We start from the raw sequence: 6,977 nt of genomic DNA on the forward strand, positions 1-6,977 counted from the left end.
CATCGTCGAGAACAAATACTATATGCCCGCAAAAAGTAACATTTTTTAAATGATTGGATTGTGATAACGAAAATTATAAGAAACTAAAAAAAACATCGATCATCGTCTAACAATTTGACATTAATCTAATTCATCTAGCTAAAACTAATTCTAAAATTTCTAACATTTCTATATATATAACTAACATTTCTATAACATTTCTAATATTTCTATAACTAAAAAACAGAAAAATTGCTAACATTTCTATAACTAAAATTATAAGAAACTAAAAACTAACATTTCTATAACAACTTGAAATTAATAAAATTCATCTAGCTAAAACTAACATTTCTAAAATTTCTATATACTGTTTGACATTAATCTAATTAATTAATTAATTAATTCATCTAAAACATTTGTATAAAAAACAGAAAAAACATAATCGTGTGTGTGTTTCTGTGTGCCTGTGTGTGCGCGCGCGCGTGTGTGTGTGTGCGTGTGTGTCCGCGCGCGTGCGCGTGTGCACCCTACGGCGCCGGCGGCGCGGCGGCTTCGATTGGAGGGAGGAGAGGGGCCGGGGAGAGGGGCTCACAGCGCGGGTGACGGCGACGGCGACGGCGACGGTGAGGCGACGGGACGGCGAGGCGACAGGACGGCGAGGCAGAGGGGATGGCGACGGACGGCGACGGGGGCGGCGGCGACGGCGACGGACGGCGACGGGGGTGGCGACGAGGGGCGGCGGCGGCGGGGCAGAGGAGAAGAAGCAGAGGGAGAACGAACTGCCAAATTTTTTTGAAGTGTTTTCTTATATAGAACCCACCTTTAATACCAGTTGGAGCCACCAACCGGTACTAAAGGTCTATTTTGGCCAGGCCAAGCGGCGGGAAGCGCCCCCCTTTAGTACCGGGTGGTGGCACTAACCGGTACTAAAGAACCCCCTTTAGTACCGGTTGGAGCCACGACCCGGTACTAAAGGGGTGCGGTGGCGCAGCTGTGTTGCGGGCAAGTTTAATCCCACCTCGCTAGGCGAAGGGTGCCCGCACCTGCTTATAAGCCCCGCCGCGGCAGCTGTCTCGAGCTCCTCTCTATTGCAGGCCTTCTGGGCCTACCTGTTCTGTGCTGCCCTGTGGGCCTATTGGGCCTTTGCGGGCCTGCATCCTTGCCCAACAACAGGTTGGGTTTCTAGTCGTATGCAGGCCGCTTTGGCCCAGTAGGCGGGCTTTTTTATTTTCTTATTTTTTTGCTTTATTTATTTTTGTTTTATTTATTTTTGAGTTGTTTTTTGCTGTATTTAGAGTTTCTTTGTGAATATTTTTGCTTGAGGTACAAAAAATTAAAACTTTCTATATTAGGGTCGGTAGTTTACAAATTTGAATAGCGTGTCCCAGCATGACGTTCATCCGGCGGTGCGCACTGTAGACACAACCATACTTCATGAACGGCAGGCCTTCCGTGTCGTGCACAGAAGGTGGCATCCGCTTCACAATGGGGTAGCTGTCCCCGATGAAAAGCGAATACTCTCCAAGAGTGTTCCTTGGCACCCACGTAGCATCACGGGGGTTGAACTCGGCGCCGTTCATCTGGTACACGCGGCATCCCAGATCTGGACACATGGTGACGTACATAGTCAAGGTCGATGCATAATAATGTTGTGCTCAAATATGGCGGCCAGTAATACTGTGCAGCAAATAGTACTACTCCGGTATAGAGGAAGTAAAATAACCGGCTTATTATATATAGCCACTCTTGGCTACATGGATGAGATAGTAAGACATGGAGAAACAAAAATGGTGGCAGCTAGTGGGTTCAAGTCTTCAAGGGCCTTGCTAGCTATACGCGTCCTCCAAGGTAAAAAGTACTCCTACTAGTACTACAAAGTATACTACTAGTACAACAATGAAAGAGAAGGCGAGAGGGTTAAAAAATGGAATACCTGGGTAGATGGTGACGGTCCGATCGTGGTAGATTGTGTGACCATGTTGCACATCAGTGGTACCATGGGTAACGACTGCTAAGATAGTTGATCCCAATATGCCAAAGTCAGCTACAAGGTTCCAGGTTAGACCGAATCGCAGATGCAAATGCACATCCAGGATCGGCAATCTTATTTTGATCGGGGGATGACTGGTCCCTGCAAAATAATGGAGTACCGTTAGGGATGCAAATGATGGTTTGTGCATTCCGTTTGTAATCTCCTGTACCGGAGGATGGCAACCAGATGAAACAAGTCCCCTGGCTTGTCACCGCGAAGATGCGGCCTAGATGGCGCACGGCGTCTTCGAACGTGTAGGGGTACAAATCTGCCGCCACCAACATGCGCCAGCCTCTGCCGTTACTGCCTCTTGCATTGATGGCAATCCTTATGTCGAACACCGCGATGAGATAGTAATCGTCGTAGCCGCGTCGCTTTGTCAGCGGGTCCGCAATTGCTATCTTCTTCAATTTCATGTAGGCATCATCATACGTATTCAAGCCCAGCCAGTCCGGAAGGCCGATCCCAATGGTGGAGAAGGATTCTACCGGAACGGCCGCACTGTTGTGGATGTTGTGCAAAATGATGGTGGTATCCGACCAGAGTTATGCAAGCCAATCTTCGTTGGCACCGACCCAGGCCTATATATAAGACGGTGGGCAGCGGAGAAATTACGGGATGGAAATGGAATAACTAAGTACTACATGATCAAACTCCATTACTGACCTGCTCATCGGACAAAATCCGACTACCTCTCAACGTCGGCAACTCTAGCGGAGTCAACGTGCAACCATGGCCAGGGAGCGGTGGACTGTTCGAAGGATTGTCCCATAGAAGAACCTTCTCCTCGAGGACGCATGGAAGACCAACAAGCATGGCCTTTTCCCAAGCCTGTTTAAGCAGCGTCTTGAAAAAGTTGGTGCAGGAAGCACCGAGTCTTGCGGCGGTGAGGACGTCGGAGCAGCGTCTGATTTCTCCCAGAGGATCGTCGTCCAAGGTCTCCCAGCCCCGACGAGGAGGAGAACCTCCTGGCAAATCCATGGGTGTAGCGACGAACTGCCTTCTCTTCGGGGGGAGGGGAACTGGCGAGGAGGAGATAAGAGCGTAGTAACCGCAGGGCCTCGTCCCTTCCAACTGTAGATCGTTCCTCAGCGAAGGGGTGAGGCTATTATTTACTACTAGTACTAGCATTATGGAACATTATGGGATTGCATTATACTGTAAATAATAGCACTAGTAAGAAATTTTTGGCACTAGGTATTAGTTTTTGGCGTGGATTAAGAAATTTTGGGTATGTTTTTGCCATTTTTTGTACACGCCAACTAGTGTCAAAAAACGTCTTACATTATGTGACGGAGGAGTACATACTCGTACTGTAGCAGTACTAGTACTACTTTTCTCAACTAGTAGTGTGATGTACTGTACTTCTAGTCTAGTCTAGTATAGTGCACCAGTTTTGAACTCTTGAATCTCGGGGCCAAGGACCTACAGTTGGAAGTGGAGGGTACTACAGTTCTCTAAAACCATCGCTGTACTATCAATGCAGGGGAAGTACACCTGCGTAGTGGCCTAGTGGGTACTCTCGATGCTCTATTCAGCCGCTCCTCTCACGTAGCTGGCCTACTCAGCCGCTCCTCTCACGCACACACTAGCAGCCTGTTTATCAGCGACGGTTACTGTGGGGGCAGAACATTTGAGTTATTTGATACAGCGAGACTAGGCTTTTCGCTTCCATTTGTGGAGGTGTAATGGATCTTGTCGAACTTTGTTAGTAGTTCCTTCTTTATGAATGAGATGAAGCAAAGCTTTTGCCCCCGTTTCAAAAAAAAAACATGTCAAGAGGAATTTCTTTTATAGTAGAGCCCATAATGGAGTGAAGTCCATGCGTGCAACGCCACAAGCTACAGAGTAGTAGTAGAGCACTTTACGTACAGAGCCATATTGCACAGTTCCCAATGCCCCGCCAGGCTTTTCCGGCTCCTCGGGCTTAATTGGGAGGCGCTAGTTTAAATATGCTACTAGCTGGAAGCTGCAAGCGAGGTGCGGCTAGGGCGAGCACGCGAGCCACGGGATGCTGGGAAGGAAAACCCGCTCACGTGGCTAGGCTGTCCAGTGCACCCAGATTGTGGGGCCGCACGTCCGTTTGACTTCAAAACTCAAACTACCCGTGTAAAATATTGGCTCGCAGCGAAGTGTAGTAGTACTATTTAAAACAAAGGCCGCCGTGCGTTCGGCCGGGATCGAACCCACAAAACGAGGTATATACTCCCGCGACCACTAGTAGTACTCGTTGGAGTACAACGCAACCTAGAATCGCCTTTTGTCGCTAGTAGTACATACATTGTTCCTTACAAGAAACCCCTAATGGTTAATAGTATAGCCAGCTGCTGGCTATAAGCCAGTGCCATGTCATCTACAGCTCATGTTATAGCCAACATGTGCAATAATAGATCAAAAGAGTGTACTACTTTTTTATTATGTGGCCCACTTCTCATTCTCACAAAGTGCCTAGGAGCACGTGCTAGAGCTGGCTCTTCACGAAGAGCCCGCTTACCTTCTCTCTGCTCTTCTCTTTCCTCCAACTAAGCAGAAATATACTAGTTTATTTCTTATAGCCCGCTGACTCGGCTCTATTGTACTTGCTCTAATAATGCAAGAAACCACTAAAATGCCAAGAAACTACTACCACTTGCATACGTGGCAGACTTCAGATAAGACTACCTTACCAACCATTGTACATGCTCTTACCAACAAAATTCCTCGAGTGACCTCCTACCTCCGGCCCGTCCACCTAGTCATCCTCGGCCATGGGACGCAGCTACCGCCGCCGGCAGAAGGCGAGGTCAAAACCGCCGGCGGTGCGGAGCCCATGTTGCGGCAGCCCGGATGCCAGCTTCGTCTGGCGCTCGCGGCCGCTAGCTAGCCAAGATAGCTCCGTCCAGCTGCTTGTCTGTAAGGTTTGCTAGCTAGATTGGCACGGCAGCGCGGCGACTTGCTCGCTCGCGCCGCGCTAAGGCCAGCCATCTAGCTCGAGCGAAGGCCAGCGCGGCGGCTTGCTCGCTCGTGAGTCACGCTCGGGCCAGCCTGCCAACCCGTGCGAAGGCCAGTGCGGCGTCCGGCCCGTCCGGCGGAGCGGCGGCCAACTCGCTCATCACCGGCGCCACCGACGAACACGCATCAATACTGTTTGAAGTAATGTTGAGGAAAAATAATGATTTGAGGGGGAATAACAGGATAGAAGGTCAGATGTGGGTCCCTCGTGTAAACTGTCAAACAAAATGTGATTTAAGCTGCTTCTCAGCACTGACGTGTGGGCCAACCCTGTCATAAATGGGTTTAAGCGAACCTAATCGGTAGGAGTACTAGGTAGTTTTTGGCGTGGATTAAGAAATTTTGGGTATGTTTTTGCTATTTTTTGTACAATAGATTCTTCCTAGGGCTGATTGAAAGTGGTAGTTTTTTGTTAAATACTCTACATATTGTAAGTAGGAGTGAAAGTTAAGCTTTGGAAGCCAATAAGCAAGGCTAGTTACATAGTGCATATGTGTGCATGATTGAAAGTAAATATCAACCATGAGTGACTAATATCTTGATGGAAAACTCGAAACTATGGAATACGTTGGAAATACTAGCAATGTTCATGTCCGTTGCAACGAATCATAATTAGAATAATACTTATTCACAAACTTGGTACAAAACACTCTAATTTTGATATACATATGTCACTAGAGATATATTATGTTTCAATTAGAATATATTCCTTGGGCTGTTTTGGTGAGGTCAGGGAGGGATGTGGTTGGTTTTAAGATACTAATTATGGGTTTTTTTTGCAAATTGGTAGACAAGTGGGATGTTGGTGAGAAAAGGCAACAACTTACCTCACAATCATTAGATGCAGATCTAATGGTCAGAAACGACGGATGGCAGACACACCAGCATCACCAACTTAGTCTTGTGTAGGAGTACTAGCAAGATCCGTGCATTGCACGGAACATCAAGATGCATTTTTTTATAAAACACTTGTTGTGATTGACCCTTGCGGGAGTAATCCCATGTGTAAAAACTAATGATATCTCGAGAAATATGAGAGGAGTGGGGTGTGGTGGTGGTTGGTGGTCGGACTGAGCGGAGGCATGGGGATTGACGACGCCGGCAGCGGCCACCAGGCCAGTTTGTTCCAGAGGCTTCCTTTCTTAATTGCTCAACAATGAGGTTTGTTGGAGATAAGGATGAACGAGGGAAGGCCTTGTCTGCAAATGTGGAGAGGGGTGCGGGTATCTTTTAGTTTAATTTCCATCCGTCAGATATAGATCGGACGGTCTATATTGCAAGATGGCACACGTACCATCATCACCAACTCGGTTTTTTATAAGACAAGAAATATAAGTATGGAGATACAAACGTATTATCGATGCTTGCTTCCGTAAACTAGCATCTACATTCTATTCAACGCCTCGGCATGTGGGGCCTTAGCACAATGACTTCTCGACTGTGTAAAACAAAGATTTTCCCGTCGCCGACAAGGAGGGGGTGACGGCGGCGCGCTTTTTGTCTTGCTCTAGTCCTAGTAGTCATACTAGGTGGTCTAAGCACGTGTAGATTTATTCTTTTTCACGTCTCGTGTTCGCCGTACTGCCACGACTGTTGATGAATAGACGGTAAGTTATTCACGGGGAAACCCTTGTTGAGCGTGTTTGCGAGAAAGAGAGAGACAATGTGCGTGTGTGATATGTTAGAGACTGAGGCAATGATAACAAATTCTTTGTGTCTATGTGTGTGGAGGATAGAGAGAGACATGTACATGGGGCTTTGTGTTGTGTAACATGGAGACACATATACATAATTAGAGAGTGAGTGTGTGAGATACACATGCGGACATGAGGAGAGATGAGGATCCAGATAAATGGGTGTTTGTGCGTGTCTGTGTGTGTTTGTGCACGCGTTTGTGTGTGAGAGGGAGAGAGTGTATGTGGAGTAGAGAGACCACTGATGATGTAAACCTAGTATAAGGGAAGGGGGAATGGTG

Source organism: Triticum aestivum, chromosome 7D (assembly GCF_018294505.1).
Source record: "Triticum aestivum cultivar Chinese Spring chromosome 7D, IWGSC CS RefSeq v2.1, whole genome shotgun sequence".
NCBI lineage: Eukaryota > Viridiplantae > Streptophyta > Magnoliopsida > Poales > Poaceae > Triticum > Triticum aestivum.